This window comes from Rattus norvegicus, chromosome 1 (assembly GCF_036323735.1).
Source record: "Rattus norvegicus strain BN/NHsdMcwi chromosome 1, GRCr8, whole genome shotgun sequence".
NCBI lineage: Eukaryota > Metazoa > Chordata > Mammalia > Rodentia > Muridae > Rattus > Rattus norvegicus.
In genome coordinates this window covers 115,807,969-115,827,865 of record NC_086019.1, presented here as the reverse complement: position 1 = coordinate 115,827,865, position 19,897 = coordinate 115,807,969, and the positions used below count along the sequence as shown (strand labels likewise).

At 42.6% G+C, this 19,897-nt stretch overlaps 1 protein-coding gene, 1 long non-coding RNA gene and 1 pseudogene across 2 annotated transcripts in view; 2 read left to right on the top strand and 1 right to left on the bottom strand.

The window, feature by feature from the left end:
- LOC134483327 (uncharacterized) overlaps positions 1-18,316 on the top strand; it is a 32,319-nt gene extending 14,003 nt beyond the window's left edge. Inside the window, exon 2 of the long non-coding RNA XR_010060177.1 lies at positions 14,069-18,316. This is a non-coding gene — a long non-coding RNA (uncharacterized LOC134483327). The remainder of the gene's footprint in view (positions 1-14,068) is intronic.
- Nipa1 (NIPA magnesium transporter 1) overlaps positions 1-19,897 on the top strand; it is a 402,283-nt gene that overhangs the window by 182,638 nt on the left and 199,748 nt on the right. The gene's annotated exons all lie outside the window — the stretch shown is intronic.
- On the bottom strand, positions 8,968-12,498 carry LOC134483320 (dynein light chain 1, cytoplasmic-like; annotated as a pseudogene).

Here is a 19,897-nt window from a genome sequence, read left to right as displayed (position 1 = left end):
TTAGGTGTGCTGTCAAGCTGCTGACATATGCTCTTTCCTGTTTCTTTCTGCAGGCACACAGCGCTATGAGTTTTCCTCTTAACACAGCTTTCATTGTGTCCCATAAGTTTGGGTATGTTGTACCTTCATTTTCATTAAATTCTAAAAAGTTTTTAATTTCTTTCTTTATTTCTTCCTTGACCAGGTTATCATTGAGTAGAGCATTGTTCAATTTCCATGTATATGTGGGCATTCTTCCCTTATTGTTATTGAAGACCAGTTTTAGGCCGTGGTGGTCTCATAGCATGCATGGGATTATTTCTGTCTTTCTGTACCTGTTGAGGCCCGTTTTTTGACCAATTATATGGTCAATTTTGGAGAAGGTACCATGAGGAGCTGAGAAGAAGGTATATCCTTTTGCTTTAGGATAGAATGTTCTATAAATATCTGTTAAGTCCATTTGGATCATGACTTCTCTTAGTCTGTCTACGTCTCTATGTAATTTCTGTTTCCATGATCTGTCCATTGATGAGAGTGGGGTGTTGAAATCTCCCACTATTATTGTGTGAGGTGCGATGTGTGTTTTGAGCTTTAGTAAGGTTTCTTTTACGTATGTAGGTGCCCTTGTATTTGGGGCATAGATATTTAGGATTTTGGGTTCATCTTGGTGGACTTTTCCTTTGATGAATATGAAGTGTCCTTCCTTATCTTTTTTGATGACTTTTAGTTGGAAATTGATTTTATTTGATATTAGAATGGCTACTCCAGCTTGCTTCTTCTGACCATTTGCTTGGAAAGTTGTTTTCCAGCCTTTCACTCTGAGGTAGTGTCTGTCTTTGTCTCTGAGGTGTGTTTCCTGTAGGCAGCAGAATGCAGGGTCCTCGTTGCGTATCCAGTTTGTTAATCTATGTCTTTTTATTGGGGAGTTGAGGCCATTGATTTTGAGAGATATTAAGGAATAGTGATTATTGCTTCCTGTTATATTCATATTTGGATGTGAGGTTATGTTTGTGTGCTTTCATTCTCTTTGTTTTGTTGCCAAGACGATTAGTTTCTTGCTTCTTCTAGGGTATAGCTTGCCTCCTTATGTTTATTATTCTTTGTAGTGCTGGATTTGTAGAAAGATATTGTGTAAATTTGGTTTTGTCATGGAATATCTTGGTTTCTCCATCTATGTTAATTGAGAGTTTTTCAGGATACAGTAACCTGGGCTGGCACTTGTGTTCTCTTAGGGTCTGTATGACATCTGTCCAGGATCTTCTGGCCTTCATAGTTTCTGGTGAAAGTCTGGTGTGATTCTGATAGGTCTGCCTTTATATGTTACTTGACCTTTTTCCCTTACTGCTTTTAATATTCTTTCTTTATTTTGTGCATTTGGTGTTTTGACTATTATGTGACGGGAGGTGTTTCTTTTCTGGTACAATCTATTTGGAGTTCTGTAGGCTTCTTGTATGCCTATGGGAATCTCTTTTTTTAGGTTAGGGAAGTTTTCTTCTATGATTTTGTTGAAGATATTTACTGGTCCTTTGAGCTGGGAGTCTTCACTCTCTTCTATACTTATTATCCTTAGGTTTGATCTTCTCATTGAGTCCTGGATTTCCTGTATGTTTTGGACCAGTAGCTTTTTCCGCTTTACATTATCTTTGACAGTTGAGTCAATGATTTCTATGGAATCTTCTGCTCCTGAGATTCTCTCTTCCATCTCTTGTATTCTGTTGGTGAAGCTTGTATCTACAGCTCCTTGTCTTTTCTTTTGGTTTTCTATATCCAGGGTTGTTTCCATGTGTTCTTTCTTGATTGCTTCTATTTCAATTTTTAATTCCTTCAACTGTTTGATTGTGTTTTCCTGGAATTCTTTCAGGGATTTTTGCGATTCCTCTCTGTAGGCTTCTTCTTGTTCTCTAAGGGAGTTCTTCACGTCTTTCTTGAAGTCCTCCAGCATCATGATCAAAAATGATTTTGAAACTAGATCTTGCTTTTCTGGTGTGTTTGGATATTCCATGTTTATTTTGGTGGGAGAATTGGGCTCCGATGATGCCATGTAGCCTTGGTTTCTGTTGCTTGGGTTCCTGCGCTTGCCTCTCGCCATCAGATTATCTCTAGTGTTACTTTGTTCTGCTATTTCTGACAGTGGCTAGACTGTCCTATAAGCCTGTGCGTCAGGAGTGCTGTAGACCTGTTTTCCTGTTTTCTTTCAGCCAGTTATGGGGACAGAGTGTTCTGCTTTCGGTCGTGTAGTTTTTCCTCTCTACAGGTCTTCAGCTGTTCCTGTGGGCCTGTGTCTTGAGTTCACCAGGCAGGTCACTTGCAGGGGAAAAGTTGGTCCTACCTGAGGTTCCGAGGCTCAAGTGTGCTCGTGGGGTACTGCCTAAGTCCTCTCCTCGGCGGCAGCAACCGAGGAAATCTGCGCCGCTCTTTCCGGGAGCCTCCGTGCACCAGGGTTCCAGATGGCGTTTGGTGTTTTCCTCTGGCGTCTGGATGTGCACAGAGTGCAGTCTCTTCTGGTTTCCCAGGCGTGTCTGCCTCTCTGTAGTTTTAGCTCTCCCTCCCACGGGATTTGGGTGCAGAGAACTGTTTATCCGGTCTGTTTCCTTCAGGTTCCGGCGGTGTCTCAGGCGCAGGGGTCCTGCCGCTCCTGGGCCCTCCCCTGAGGTTCCGAGGCTCAAGTGTGCTCGTGGGGTACTGCCTAAGTCCTCTCCGCGGCCGCAGCAAGCGAGGAGATCTGCGCCGCTCTTTCCGGGAGCCTCCGTGCACCAGGGTTCCAGATGGCGTTTGGTGTTTTCCTCTGGCGTCTGGATGTGCGCAGAGTGCAGTCTCTTCTGGTTTTCCAGGCGTGTCTGCCTCTCTGTAGTTTTAGCTCTCCCTCCCACGGGATTTGGGTGCAGAGAACTGTTTGACCTTTCTTAACCCTCAAAATAAAAATTGTCTGGGTCTCTGAATAAAGTTGACTACTGTGTGGGACTTTCTCATTTATCTGCTGCATTCTCTCAGGTCTCACCACTTCTGGAGTGGTGACACATGACCATTAAGTGATTTTTAAAAAGTCATTTGCTGTCTTAGTTAGAGTTTCTATTGCTTTGACAAAACACCATGACCAAAAAGCAAGAAGAAAAGGGTTTATTTGGCTTATACTTCCATATTGCTGTTCATTATTGAAGGAAGTCAGGACAGGAATGCAAATAGGACAGGATCCTGGAGGCAGGAACTAATATGGAAATCATAGAGAGGTACTGCTTACTGATTTGCTTCCCCTGGCTTGTTCAGCCTGCTTTTTAATAGAATCTAGCATCACCAACCTGAGATGGCACCACACACAATGGTCTGGGTCCCAAAATTGATCACTAATTGGGAAAATACCTTACAGCTGGATCTCGTGTCAGTATTTCCTCAGCTGAGATTCCTTCCTCTCTGATGACTCTAGCTTGTGTCAAATTGACATGTACAGTCAGTCAATGGTAACCAGTTAGTACATATGGTAACCTAGCCTTCTACAATACACACCTACACATTTATAAAAGTTAAATGGAGTTATCCTATAATGGGAATACAAAGTTCCTACTAGATATTACACAGACCAACAAAAAATGTAGAGGCAGCGAGGTCCAGCAGCTATCTCAATTACAGGTTATTGCCAATGTTCTTGATTATCCTGTACAACTTCAAGGCAAACCTGTCTTGCTCAAGACACCACATACTTGAGGCATAGAACAAAGAGAAGTTAGGCTGGTACTCCCATAGGCGCCTCGTCCCTGCTGACTGGCTCTCATAGGGCTAGAAGGTTCTATCTACAGTGCTGAAGGAGAAAACTAATCACCAATTTTGCCCATTTGTGAACCCTGTGAGGTACAACAATGGGCCTTACAAAACATGGCCACTGGCGTGATTGTGGCACAAATATCATAGGAGTATGCAGCCACTTCCTGATTGTGTTTGAGGCCTACTTAATAAGTTGAAACCCATATCTGGAACCAATATTGAGGCAAAGAGCCCGTGCCTAGACATGTCATAGACCCCGTGGGAGAACCTACTAATAGTATTCTCACAAATGGGCCTAGTATTAAACCAAATCCTAATGATTTATTACCATACCCGTAGATGAATGCATCTCCCAACGCTCATCAGAGAAGCGTTTTATTTGTTTGTTATTTTGTTTTTCCTCATCAGTAATACATCAAGGCCCACAACTGGTCAACATGTAGAGAACGAGACTGGAATGCACAGCTTTAAATGGGTTAGCCTTCTCTCAAGACTCAGGGATCATTTTGGAAGAAAGTGTGGAAAGACATAAGAGACAGAGGTGATGGATGACTATAGCAATGTGTTGTCAGACACAGTTGGGAAGCTGCACATATTAATTTATAGCACATTGAAAGAGCACACTCAAGACCATGTTCCAGGGGAAAGTTACATATTCAAGACAGCACCAACTATACTTGATTTTCTTAAAGGACAGAGTTGAATGGGTAGAGGCTGGGGTGGTGGTGCTATGTTGCTCTAAAAGCACCGGGAAAGGGATGAATATGATCAAAATACATTATATGAAATCTCAAAGAAATAAGAATAAGAAAAATGTTCTTGAATAAAGGCACTTATTTAATTATCCCTCTATAAATACATGCGCACCTGAACCCACACACACACACACCCCATATACATATACACACACCCATACACACACATATCCCATACACACACATACCCCATACACACTCACGCACATACCCCATACACACACATAAACACACACACACCATAAACACACACACTCCATACACACACATACCCCATACACACACACCCCATATACATATACACATATCCCATACACACACATACCCCATATACATACACACACACCCCATACACACACATAAATACACGCACACCATACACACACACACCATATACATACACACACCCCATACACACACAGAAACACAGGCACACCCCATACACATACACATACCCCATATACACACACACACACCCCATACACACATACACAAACATACACACACACACACACACACACACACTCACACACTACAAAAATGGATATATTTGCACAGGAGTGGAAATAAAGAGTAAACACAGTCTTTGGTCTTGGTTACAAAAGCATGATGATGAAGGACACATAACTGTTTGGAAAGTGTGACAATACGACACTCATGTAGGCCACTACTGTGACCCCAAATATCAGCAGTTGCCAGTTCAGTGTGAGAATTCCAATAAGTAGTCATATAGTAAATGTTCTGGTTTTGACAGCTGAATAAATAAAAATGTTTTTTTTTAAAAAGCAACAAAACAAAGAATCCCCACCAAGCCCAAACAACAAAAAGATAAAGTGAAGTAAAATCTCAAATAAAAAAAGTCACATCTGTGTTGTGGTAGAAATTAATTGTGGGTTTCTACCCCAACTTTGATCACTTAGTTCCCAGATAAAAAACACAATATATGTATAATAATTTTTTATTTATATTTGTCTTTATAATAAGCCATAAGAACACCAGAGCTGGGCTGATACTAACTCTCTAACTATTTTGTCTACTTCCCAGTCAAATAACTCCGAGGTACGACTTGCCGTGTTTTATCCTGGCTGCTCTTACTCTGACTGGCCAGCCCACGTGGCCTGTTCTCAGGATCCCTTATCCCATGGCGTCTTCCTCTCTCTTCCCTCTCTGGTCTTCTCATGGTCTCTGTCTCTGACCTCAGGCCCAGCATACCTCTCCTCTGCTTAGCTACAGGCTGTAGGCATCTTTATTAACCAATCAGGGATAACTTGGGGAATAAGTTTACATAGCATCATTTGGCAACCAAACCCTGGGTGGGGGGTGGGATGGAGTGGGGGTGGGGTGCAGTATTTAGCAGTACAAATATATAGCAAAAGACCAAACCTCAACACACCATTATTTTTTTCTTTGGTGGGGTGGATTTTGAATATCTTCCTTTTCTGTGGTGTTTCCTGTACCACACTGCAACTGTGGTTTGAAATAGAAGACAGGCTTCTGTGTTTGCACAGTAGGGCCTCTTGATACTGCTTCGGAAGCACATGCACAAGAGTCTACACTGTAGACTCTACAGAATCATTGAGGTGGAGCCTTGTCAGAAGAAATGTTTCTGGGTGGGTTCTGTGGTTACACCTGAGCTCACTTCATGCTTTCTCTGCTGTCTGACTCCAAGAGCTCCATGGCTCTTGCTAGCATGCTGCCACAATGATGGACCGTTTCCCCTCTCCAACTGTAAGCTAAAATGAGTCTCTTTTTCCTCTAAGTTGCTTTTGGTCATAGCATTTTATCACAGCAAAAGAAAGTAACAAATACAGAAATTAACAGAGGTATGGCTTGCAATTAAGGTTGAAATCTTATATAACCAGATTTGGGGTATACTTTGCCACCATGGAGTTTAAACAAATAATCTTTCAGATTTCACTTCTGGTGTTGTTATGCCCATGATGCAGGGACCTCAAAGACTACTGATGAGCCAATTCTGATGCAAACACATAAGGGTTTTTATTATGAGCTGTCTAGCAAGGACTCTCACTATCACTGTCATAGCTGGTCAGAGGTGAGAGCCCCAAGCCTAGGGGTGCAGGGTATTTATTGTAGTTAGAGTGAGCTCTGGACATTTCCATACTGGTCAGCAAATTAATATTTTAAAATTTGCATTTATGGTGTAATCTGAAGAAACTAAATATTGGGGGCAAAAACAACCTGACAAACAAAATGGCTAGGTTATTTTCTCCAGGATGTCTTAGGCTATCTATACGTACCTTGACCCTGCTGTTGTAGACTGTCTGTTGCTAAGGGGAGTTGACATATGTCAAGTGAACTCTGTGCACTCTCAAAAACAGAGTTGGTTGGGCTTTGCAGTGCAACCGCGCTGCCATCGAGAGTGTAGTTCTGTTTCCACGTTGTTGCCTTCCAAGGCAGTGATGGGATCTGCAGTGTGTTCTGAGGTGACAATTCCACTCCCATACCCATGGCTACCATATCATCAGTATCCTTGGTCCTGTCTCCCTAGCTTCTGCCGGAGGGTTTTATTGATTTGAACAGACACCGTGACCAAGGCACGTCCTATAAAGGACAAGGTTTAACTGGGTTCAGAAGTTCAGTCCAGTATCACCAGGGCAGGAACCATGGCAGCATCCAGGCAGGCAGAGGTGAGAGTTCTACATATTCATTTGGAGGATGCTAGCTGAATACTGACTTCTAGGCAGCTAGGAATAGGGTCTTAAAGCCCACCCCCACAGTGACACACCTACTCCAACAAGGCCTTCTAATAGTGCCACTCCTTGGGTCAAGCATATACAAACCATCACAGCTTCTCTCTCTCTCCCTGGTTGTTAGTGCATACCAGGATGATGATGATGATGGAAGAGGAGGGTAGGAGTCCTTGCAGGTGTTTTGTGTTGAATTCAGTGGGGGCCACTAGGAAACTCTGCTTTAGGCCGGCAGTGCCACACAAGGCTTCTGAGCTTGAACTGACTTGGTTCTCTGCACGACCCCTCCCCCATTTTCCAATGTACAAGCCTCACCCCTTGCCTTTGGTGTGTGCGGAGACAGGAAAGTCCTTGTTTAGCAGTCTAATTGCTCTCAGCTGGTGTTCTGTACACACTCCATTTTAAGTTATTCAGCTGTTGGCTTCACCATCATTCCAGTGATGTGTGCAGTCCTTCCTTGGTCTACCTAACTGCTTCTACAGCCTCAGGGTGTGTATAAAGGTAGCATTCCCACCCCTCCCCACACACAGGTCATTACAATTTATCTTGGCTTGGGCAGGAGCCATGCGGTGTAGCTGCTTCAGTCTGCTTCAGAATGGAGGTCTTTTCTTTTTGGTTTTTCTAGTCCAGGTTTCTCTGTGAAGCCTTGGCTGTACTGGAAACTCACTCTGTAGACACCAGTATGGCTTTGACTTCAGAGATCCACCTGCCTCTGACTCTTGCGTGCTGAGATTAAAGATGTGCTTGCACACTAGCACACATGTGCACACATACTGCCAGGGTGGAGATCTCAGCTGTCTAAAGAAATTAGTTTTCAGTAAGCAGAGTCTATTGATTATGGTTTTCTTTCACCAGGTCGTACCTGGTTGCTTATCAAGGAGTCTCATTGTACCTATTTTTAAATGGCCATTTTTGGTATTTTTTTTTTTTGCCTCCTGAATGTTTTACTCATTTAAAAAAAGGTTGTTTACTGATTTTGAGTGTTCATATGAATCTGAATACATATCCCAAATGTGGATGTTATAGATTGCATTCCTGCAAAATTGGAATTTTCCAATGTCATATTTAATTATGTTATTTCAATTTGCTGAAGTACAATAATGGCCCAATTAACATAGGTCACCGGCAGTGCTTGGAAAGCATGCCTGAAATCTTAGCTGCCTGCTAGTTTCCAGCCAAAGAAAGGCTAAAATAACTTTATAGTGAACCAGGTGTACCTATTCACTAGGCACTATAAACCAGGTATGACTTCCTGTGTATGCCAAGTTCTTCTGAATTGCAACATTTCCTCCAATTGGAAACATTTACCAGGGAAGGAGAGGATGGCTCATAAGCCTCAGGTGGAAAACTGGGATAGAAGCTTGGAGGATTCTTGAGGGCCCCCCAAAACAGAATAAAATAGATTCTAAACAGGTGTAGTCTCTGATCAGCCAAGCTGTGAAGAGATGCTGGGGATGTGCAAGCTGTCAGCTGGGTAGAGCTTCAGGGTCCCAGTTTTGGGGTATGGCCACCCATGTTGGGGTGAGCTTTCTGATGATGCAGTTGCTTTGAGTTACCTCTGCTTCTTACTTAGTAAAACTGTTCACCTAGACTTGTTTGTAACTTCAATTTAAGAAACTCACTGGGGATGAACTCTGGGCATGGTGCCACATGCCTTTAATCCTAGCATTTTTGAGGCAGAAGTTCGTGGATATCTGTGAGTTCCAGGCCAGCCAGGCTGTCTTAGTTAAGGTTCTATTGCTGTGAAGAGACACCATGACCAAGGCAACTTTTTTTTTAAACATCTACAACAGATTTATTTTAAAGGAATGACCTAAGGGAGAAGAAAAAAAATGGGGGTACAGAAGTATGGACCAGAAAATAAATACAAATGTAAGCTGTTTTACTAATTTTTATAACCACAAACGTGTACAGAGAATGGTGCCCTGTACAAAACACAACAGATTCAAACGAGGTGTTCCGTTAGCAAGGCTGAAGATTCAGTCTCTGGTATTTGGAGTTTAGGATGCAGTCCTTGTTTTTGGATGGATCACTGGGTGTTTGGCACAGTCCACGCTATTAACCACATTGGAACAGAAGCATGGCCACCTGACCCAGGTAGAAGTAGATGGAGTGTTTGGTCTCATGTGTCACGTAGCTACCGAAGTTCCAGCCCACAATGCAGTGCAGGTGGGGTTGTACTTCTTGTCAGACTCCTTCTTGATATGGGCCGCGATATCCTTCTCTACGCTGTACTTCTCTGACGCCTGAGTAGCGCACTCCACCGAGTCCCGTTGCCTCTCTTCCGACACGTCTGCATTTTTGATCACCGCCTTCCGGTCGCACATGGTTACCGTGGAGCAGGGGCCAGCCGGCTGCTGCGAGCTCCTAGGGAAGGTGCTAGCGTCGCTCAAGCAGCAGTGGACAGCCGGTCGCTACCGAAGCCGTGGCGCATCTCCCAAGGCGACTCTTATAAAGGCAAACATTTCATTGGGGCTGGCTTACAGTTTTAGAGGTTTAGTCCATTATCATCATAGCAGGAAGCATGGTATTGTGCAAGCAGAAATGGTGCTGGAGAAGGAGCTGAGCGTTGAGAAGGAGCTGGAGAGACAGCCAAGAGGAAACAGTCTTCCACACCGGGTGGAGCCTGAGCAAAGGAGATTTCAGAGCCCAACCACACAGTGACACACTTCTTCCAACAAAGTCACACCAGGCCAAGCATTCACACACAGGAGTTTATGGGGGCCAAACCTATTCAAACCATCACAAAGAGCTATGTAGAGACCTTGGCTCAAAATGAAACCAAAACCAACAAAAAAATCCAAAATTAATCACTAAATTTGACATTGGTGCAGTTGTTACTTTGGTCTTTAGTGAGCTCCCTTTCTGGGGTGATTAGACCCAGATGTGTTGTTTTTCTTCCCCAAATTTGTCACACAACACTAATTTATACATACTTAAAAAGTTTTGATTTGCAATTACTGCTATAATATAGGCAAAACTGGGAATAATACTGAACCTGATTAGGAAATATTGTTTTACAAGATAGAATTTAAAGGAGCACTCTGGTCCTCCTCTCAGAGAGTTTAATTCTGCCAGGCAGACAGGATGAACTTGGTTAAAAGCTATGGTAATATTTTACATGGTAAATATCACCATTTGTTCAAACAACCAAACTTTAGAATTTCTGTCTATATGAAACATGTCTAATTGCTCAAAATGCAGATAGATTTCTGCTTATGGTTAGTTCCCTTTTGTGCAATAGCCAGAAGGCATATTCCATTTCACATATAAAACCATGTAATTTATGAATAGTTCACTTATTTTCCAAACTGATTATTTTTTGTTATGCAACATGTAGTATTTCCGGTATAATACTGAATAGAAATGTTGAATCAAGTAGACATTTCTCTTATTCCCCACCCTAGGAATAAAGCAGTCTTTCACATTTAAGTAACATTTTAAAAATCTTATTTTTTAGTCCTTTAGATTGAAGAAATACTTTCCTACTCTAATGTTTTGGTAGCTTTCATAGCTACATGTAAATTTAATACCTCAACAGCTAACGGGGCTATCTACAGTGGTCTGGAAGTGGGTGGAATACATTCTACAAGGACTTAATGTGTTTGGAGCCTGATCTCCAGTGGTGAGGAATGTCTAATCCTCCTTTTCTCCAGTGTTGGGTTTACGGGCATATGCTAACAAGCCCAGTGTACTCAGTGTCTGGACCAAAGCCAGGGCCTGGAGTATGCTAGGCAAGTACTGTAGTGACTGGGTCACCTCCCACAAAGGTCCAACAAGTTCTTTCCTTGGAGGCTGATTTACCAGTTATTTTGTGAATGCGTTGTGTCTATAATACTGTTTGGAGCTTTTTCCAAACTCTATCAACTTTTGTGATAGCTCCAAAGATGCTTCCATGTCTTAAAGAGCTCCACTGCTAGTACCATTCTCTGTTTTTCTATGTTAGTCAGTTTGTTGTGGAGGATGAAGCTCAGTGGTAGACTGTCTACCTAGCATGTGCAGGACCCTAGGTTCAATCCCCAGCAGTACCAAAAAGAAGCACGCACTGTTAGTAACAGTAGTTTGTATTGCTATAATGGAAAGCCGAACTGCTAAGTTTTAGAACTTCAGCATCTAAGACTGGAAATTCAAGATGAGAGAGCCCCAAATGTTTGACCTCTGGTAAATAACAAGAATGCCAAGACAGTACAAATGAAAACGAGGTCAAAGGGAGTTATTTGGCCATATTCTTAAAGAGTCTGAGGGTCCAATAGTGCCATCCTTAAGGGCAGCTGCTCTATTTGAAAAATCCAGTTTGTGTAGACAGCAGCAAAGGAAAAAACGTTGACAAGTACATACTTGCAAAAGGAATTAACAGGAACACTGATCTCCAGAACTGGGAAAAGAACTCAAGGGGATCTCAGAAACTTTTTACAATATCTTGTTTGTGAATGTCTGTATGAGTATAAGCCTTATGTGTGTGAGTGGCCATTGAGGTCACAGTTATCAGATTACTTGGACCAGGAGTTACAGGTGGTCATAGCTGTCTTTGTGGGTGCAGGGGCCGAAACCTGAGCTTTCTAGAAAGTTTCGGGTGTCCTTTGCTGCTGAGCCTCCAGCTCCTTATCTCAGAAATGTCGGAGGCTGATTCTCCTACCGCAAGGTCAGAAACATTAAAAAGCAGAATCATTTCATGGGGACACAAGAGTTGTTGTCTATAGACATTCAGATACAGGACCATTCTGGTTGGTCCACCAACTTTAACCAGGAAGTAAACTTACTACAAAGAAAAGCTTAAGGTCTGATCTCCTTGCTGGTGAATTTTTACCAAATATTCAAAAACATAAAAATCTTCAAGGAAACATTAGCAAATTGATCCCAACAGCACATACACTATAAGCTCGTTGGATTTATTCTAGGATGAAAAAGGTTTGTTCAATATGTAAAAACCAACGAAATAAAACCAATAGACCCATAGAACAAGGGAGACAATCAAAACAAAGAAAAAAAAAAGACAAAACAAAACAAAAAAACACCAAAAATTGTAGTCCCTAGGTGTTGTTCCCAGGGAGCCAACCACTTTTTAAAATAGAGAATTTTGTTATTATATTTATTGTGTGAATGTTCTGCTTGCAAGTGTGTCTGTGTCATACGTATGTGCCGGGTGCCTGTGGAGACCAGAAGGTGACCCACTGGGACTATAGCCACAGTGGGTTGTCAGTTGCCATCGAGTACTGGGAATCTAATCCAGTCTCTGGACTTTGGAAGAACAGCCAGTGCTCTTTTTTTTTTTTTTTTTTTTTTATTTTATTAACTTGAGTATTTCTTATATACATTTCGAGTGTTATTCCCTTTCCCGGTTTCCGGGCAAACATCCCCCTCCCCCCTCCCCTTCCTTATGGGTGTTCCCCTCCCAACCCTCCCCCCATTGCCGCCCTCCCCCCATAGACTAGTTCACTGGGGGTTCAGTCTTAGCAGGACCCAGGGCTTCCCCTTCCACTGGTGCTCTTACTAGGATATTCATTGCTACCTATGGGGTCAGAGTCCAGGGTCAGTCCATGTATAGTCTTTAGGTAGTACAGCCAGTGCTCTTAACTGCTGAGTCCACCTCTCCAGCTCTCAACTTCTGTTTTTATAATGATGATGATGATGATGAAGAAAATTGCTATTCTATGTGTGGGCACACATATGCTATAACATGAGTGGGGAGGCCAGGGGACATCTCTGCGGTGTAAGTTTACATAGGTTCTGGAAACCAAAGTTAGGTTATCAGCTTTGTGTTACAAAGACTTAACGAGCCATTTGTGGGCCTTGCCATACCATTTTTTGAGACTGGGGCCCTGAGCCTGCAGATTGGGATAAGCTGACTGTCCAGAAAGCCCCAGTGCTAGAATCACAAGTATATGTCGCCATGTCTGGCTTTTATGTGGGTGCTGGAAATCAAACTCAGGCCCTCTCATGCTTGCTGACTGAGCCACTTCCAGGCCCTAGGACTATACTCACTGATGACATGATCAGACGCACACACACAAGCATAAAGGAAACGTATCCAGCAAGTTGCAGGATATAAGACTGATATAAATCACTTATGTTTATATATTAACAATTACTAATTGAAAAAGAAAACATCTACAATATTATATATAAGAAAATACTCTGGGATAAAGTGAACAAAAGTGTAAAACTTACACTGAAAAACATCACTGCTGAGAGAACTGTGGATTGAATACTGAGCAAAGCACTCAGGTTTCTGGGTCAGAAGTATTGACAGCACACTCTACACCAGTCTGGAGACTCAATGGACTTTCTACCTAGATCCCAATGTCTGGAGGCTCAACATGCTCACCTCACTGTGCTCACATCTAGATCCCAACGTCTGGAGGCTCAACATGCTCACCTCACTGTGCTCACATCTAGATCCCAACGTCTGGAGGCTCACTGTGCTGTCTGGACACCAATGTGCACGGAGCCATATTGGATTTGGGCCTAGCCGCTTTTTGAACTGCTTGGCTCAAAGTGGCTAGGTGACTCTGGGCTGTTTTGCCACAGAGACTCACCCCTAAGATGACTGCCATAAGTCTTAAGATTGTTGGACAAAGCCTCTCCCATGAATTTACAGCACAGGGAGATAACATTCAAGGGATGCCTCAGCTTGAGCAGATACCAGTTATCTCCTCAGTCTACACCCGGTGTCTCCACCACCTGACCTCATCGCCTGACTTCTTTGCCTCCAGCTATCACTGCCTATACCCTCATCTCCCCCTCCTTCATATTTCACAAAGGTCACTCCCCCTACCTGAAAGCCTTAAAAGCTGTAACGTTCACCCCAAAAAATGAGACCTTGACAACAGAATCTTGCTTGGTCTCCTTCTTCTCTCGCCCCCCATTTAGGCCCAAGGGTAGCGCCCCTTCGGGACCCTGAATAACTGGGTCCCCGCTGGCGGGGACAAGTGGCGCCCGAACACAGGGACCCCGAAGTACGGCCAACTACCGGACGACGGAGACAGGAGATCCGCGGAGAGATTGAGGACTCTTCAGGCTGCATCGCTTGTGCATCGTTGGAGAGGGAGGTAAGACCGGTCGAATAAGTGTCGTCCCATCGCCATGGGGAAGGTATTGTCTAAGGAGGCTTGATTCATAGGAGAGATCAAGCGCTCATTCAGGGAGAGAGGAAAGAGTTAAGAAAAAGGATTTAATCAATTTCTTTTGTTTTATTGATGAAAAGTGTCCCTGGTTAATTTTAAGTGAATTTTTTTTTGTCTTTGTGTGAGAAACTTGTCCTTAGTTTATAATTGAAGGAGCAGAAATTAATTCCTATAGTTGGAATAAGGTTGGAAAGTGTTTAAATGTCTTATTGTATGAAAAAGGATCCTAGGTGGTTCCGATTCAGGAGGTAGTGTCTGTGTCTTTGTGTCTTTGTGTTTTGTGCCGGCTGAACTCTGGGTCTGTATTTGCTCTCGAGTTCTGGAGTTCTGGAGTTCTGGTTTTGCAGCTGCTCCCATCTCAGGCTGAGAGGGAGGATCGTGTCTCAGGAGAGACGCAAATGTGAGTGGTAGATGTGCCAGGGACTCACCGATTGCGCTGCCCTGGGAGTCGTCCCAGGAGGTAAGAAGGGACCCCAGGGACGCCTGGGAGATTCCTGTCTGGGTGACGGTGAGGATTCGGCAATTCTCATGGATTGGAGAAAAGACCCGCCTTTCCAGCTGTCTGTATTTCCAGAGTGGTCCTTGTCTGTGTGTCTTAGGTCTTTGTTTTGTGTTACTTGTGACTTTGACAATGGGAAGACTCTGGTTGGGAAGGAGGAGTGATGTGGAATCTGCTCCAGTTCATCTGTCTTTGCTGAGCTCATGGAAGCTCCCATCTGAATCAGCTCAGTTTTGTGGCAATCTTGTGGCGGCCGCTTGTTTTTGTTTTGTGCGCACTTTTGTTTTTTTGTCTGTTAATCTTTTGATTGTCTTTCTATGTGACTAAATGCTTTTGCCCTCTTCAGCAGACCTCTATTTTCTGGACTCTCTTCTTGTTTTCTCACCATCCCACTTGGGATGCTTGTTAGTGGCTGTTACAGGAAATCTATAATGCTCACTTGAGTGTGCTCAAGAAACTAGAATTTCAGGTTTGCCCTGGGTTCCTTTGGGATAGGTGTGGGGATAGGCTTGATTTCTATTGCAAATGATGTCACATTGCATATGTTAGTACTCCTAACACTTCTTGGGTCTGTGCCTCTGGGATCACAACTTGTATAAGTTTAGAAGTTCTAAAAGGCAGTCATGACCTTTGTGTATAGGTTCAGATAGTGTCCAGATTGGAATCCTGATGCTAAAGACTTAGTAAGACACAAAAGAGAGTTGAGAATTACTTAGGGCTATCTGAAGGCGGAGTCCAGCTAGGTGCTGCAAGGGCATCTGCTGTTGCCCTGCAACACAAGGCTTATGGAGATAAAGCTTCAGTTGTGTTAATACAGAATTGTAGGCTAGAGTCTTGAAAGTATTTAAAAAAAAAAAAAGAAAGAAAGAAACCTGGTAAAACATATCTTATTCCAAACAGCAATTAAGTTGGTTATTACAAAATACTGATATTTGGCCTATCACATATACAAATTTTTCAGGCGAAGTTGATAATTTTACTCTTTGCATGCTTTTGTTATTTCCTATAAATTTGTGCATGCAACCCATAGAAAATGAGCTTACTGTATTTATAGGTGGTTCATCTAATGAAAAGGCTACATGTATGATTGTTTATTCTCTTGAGTTTCCCCTGCTTCAGCACAGATTATTAATTAACTGTAGCCAGTTTTTATGTTAAAAAAAAAAAAAAAACAAGCTTTCAATTCATATACTGATAGCCAATGTGCTGCTTGTGGTTTACAATTGATTTCAATTACTTAATGCTTTATTAAAGGCAGGTTTTCTACATAAAATCACTGAGTGATGATTTCAGTGTGAATGTCTGACAACTCACTGTCCTTTCAATGCTCTGGCTCAGACAACTAAACAAAACCATAGACCCAGCTCTTTGAAAATGATAATGGAGTTTATAACACTCCCTCACAAATAGAGGAAGACTCCACTTGCTTACTTTCAACTCCCATCCTCACCTTGCCAGCTCAGGGATTTCTAGTACGACTGAATCTGGATGCTTATGTTTAGGTAAATAAAGCTGGTGAGGGGCTGGAGTGATGGCTTAGTGGTTAAGAGCACTAAGTACTGTTCCTTTATAGGCCATTTAAGAACTCAAACTGGATTGCCTGGACCCCTTAGCAAGGGAGGACAATAATACCAGGCAGATTATAGGCCTTACATAGGAACAATTAGTCAAAAAAAATCTCATTCTTTATATCACCAAAACAATAATTTGGTATAAAAGTCAATTTATAAATACAAGTGCTCAGTGTCCTCAATTTAATCCTCAAGGACTTATCTTAATAAATAATATTTTAACAATATTTTAATAAATAAAAAAGGGGAGTTATCCCTGTATGCTAAAATATGCTCCTTTTATTTCAATTTTAAAATTTGAATGCCAAGGAATACTCTGAGTTTATGGCATACTACAACTAGGCATACTTCTGCCTAGGTGAAATAGAAAGATCCACATATTGGCATGATCCTGTTCAGATATTTTATATGGGAAAGAGGGAATCTTTGTGTTTTTTCTACAGGATGCTACAGGAGTGTGCCAGCTGCCTGATGGCTGGTGAGACTTGCTGATCCTGGGAGCATGAAGATTCAGCTCTCCTGGTTCGGGTCCCTGGAGTCATTCCTGTGTCCTTGGAGGAATATGGAGGATTCCCACTCATCTTTTGTCATCACAGAAATTCTGGCGTTGCTGCAGTCATTGTGTCCCGTCCCACCACGGCCTGCGCTCCGACCCTCTGTGCACTGTTGCTTGGTGGAAGCTGCTGTGGACTGGGGAACTCTGCCCTGGTTTTGCAGATCTCAGACATGGTTCCATTGCCTGCTGGTTGTTCCAGAGAAGAATGACCGATCCTGAACTGTCCTGGGAAAGACCTTGGCATTTTCGCTGCTATTGTAGCAGCCATTACTGCTGCAGCCATTGTGTCTGCAGTGTCTGGAGTTACTCTCCCCCAATCTATTGTTAGGCAAGCACAGTGGGTGAACTTTCTGGAGTAGTTGCTAACAAATTGGGAATTCTAAATTTTATTACAGGAGAGGCTTGACTAGGTCCTTGGTGGTATGGCCATAGCAGCTGAGGAGAACCAGATGAGGTGCCCATTACTTATTGGGAGAGGCTCAATTTCCACAATTTCTTATATTAATGCCATCTGGCTCCTATTCTTTCGCCCCTGGGCTCAAGTAAAAGGAATGAGAAGATGATCCAATGTAGCTATCCTCACGGACGGGCAACTTCCTCTGACCCTTGACCAATCTAAGACATGGTGCCTTGGGGGCGACAAGGTGATCCTATGACAGATAAGGCTGGGGTTTGAGAGGTCGATCCTAAGACAGAGGTGGCTACACCCCGTTTAAATGTACGGGCCGGTCAAATGCTCCTCTGCCCAGTTTCTCCCCCAATAAACACACACGTATAGCCCAGAACGGTGTGTTACAGCATAAGTTCATTCCTAGCCATTGGGGTGCAGTCCTAACTGCCAGAGTGGCTCACCATGGCCGAGCTGGGCACTCTGTGAGGCATGTCTGATCTCTCTCAGACCACTACTTCCACCTAATGGTTTTTTATAAAAGAAAAATGGGGGAGACCAATGGTCTTTCTGATATCTAAAAAAGCTGATCCTAATGCAAAGGGTCTAGAGTAGACAAATAATCTAGGTAAAAAAATGAATAATTACATGACAATAGTCACATGACTCAAATGTAGATTTAAAAACATACAAGTCTTCAGCATACTACCCTGAATGTGCTTGATTTTTGTCTGATCTGGGAAGATAAGGATAGACACATGAAAGAAAGGGGAACAGAGTAAGTACATAGAAATAAATTCACACATCTATGACTAGTAGATTTAAAAAATTCAATGGAGAAAGAAGTCTTTCAAATACATTATCCTGGAGTATCTTGGGTTACTTATATGAAGGAAAAGAGTGAACTCAGAACCCATTTCTAATATGTATTGTAAGAACTAAATTTTCATTTTTAGATATATAAATTATTTTTTGTAAACTGAGACAATGGCTTATTCAGTCAATTATACCTCTAGTGCCTTCCCACAGCTTCTGGGCCACATCTGACGGAGACTCACAAAGATACCAGGCTCTGTGAGCAGGTACCAGGAGCAGCACCTAGAGCAAGACTTGGTTTGGAGTTCCTGCCAGAGACCGAGGGCTGAGTTCAGCAGAACCCTGTAAGTACACTGCTCCAGGGGTGCTCTGATACTTTAGTTCCACAGGGACTTATTTATTGCCCTTTTGTGGATCTCCTGCTCCTACCACTGGCCCACCTGGCTAATTTCCTTATGGGATGGTCCATCTGGTCTTGGACAATCCATGTGATCTTCAGTCTAAGTGATTTGAACTTCTCTGTCAGCCACAAAATTATCCTTACCAAAGTGATTCTTTATAGCAGCGGTTCTCAACCTGTGGGTTGCAACTCCTTTAGATGTCAATCAACCCTTTTACAGGTTGACTAAGATCATTGGAAAACATGTATTTACATTACAGTTCATAACAGTAGCAAAATTAGTTATGAAGAAACAAGAAAAATAATTTAATGATTGGAGTTACCACATGAGGAACTATATTACAAGGTCATAGCATTAAGAAGGTTGAAATCTACTGCTCTATGGGATCTTGAACTAAGTACTATATAATTAATATAAAACTTGATTCCTATAGCTTTTGTTCATTTATTTTACTTGTGATTGGAGATTTTTTAATGTGATTTCTGTTCCTAAAACAAAAAAACCAGAAGTATGCTGGCTAATTTTATATCAACTTCACACAAGCTGGAGTTATCTGAGGGGGGAGGAACCTCAGCTGAGAAAAAGACTCTCTAAGATCAGGCTGCAGGCAAGCCTGTAGGGCGTTTTCAAAATTACTAACTGATGAGGCACAACCTAGACCATTGTGAGTGATGCCATCCCTTGGCTGGTGGTTCTGGGGTCTATAAGAAAGAAAGGCTGAGTAAGCCATGAACAAGCCGGCACACAGCACCCCTCCATGGCTTCTCCATCAGCTCCTGCCTGCAAGCTCTTACTTGAGTTCCTGTCCTGATGTCCTCCAATGAACAGAGCTGTGGAAGTACAAGCCAAATAAACCCACATGCCAGGTATGTTTGTGCAGGCCTATAATTTTATTTACTGAGGCAGGAGGATTCTGAGTTTAGGGCAAGCCTTGGCTAAAGAGTGAGACTGTTTCAAGAAGTCGAAAACAGATTGGTGATGCACGCCTTTAATCATAGTGCTCTGGAGGCAGAGACAGGAGGATCTCTGAGGTTTGCCTGGTCTACAGAGCAAGTTCTAGGACATCCAGGACTATTGCACAGAGAAACTGTCTCTGAAAACCAACAAGACAACCAAATAAAAACCCCAAGAAACCAAACCAAACCAAACTAAAACAAACAGGTTAAGTATGTTTCATGCACAGAATATACAAACTATCTCAGTGAATGTTATTACATAAGCTTAGGAATGTATATTCTATTATGGTTGGATGAGGTTTGACCCAGTTGGCTACAGTTAGGTTCTGCTATATCCTTACTGTACTTATCAGCTTACATTATCCATCTGTTTTTATACAGTGCCTAC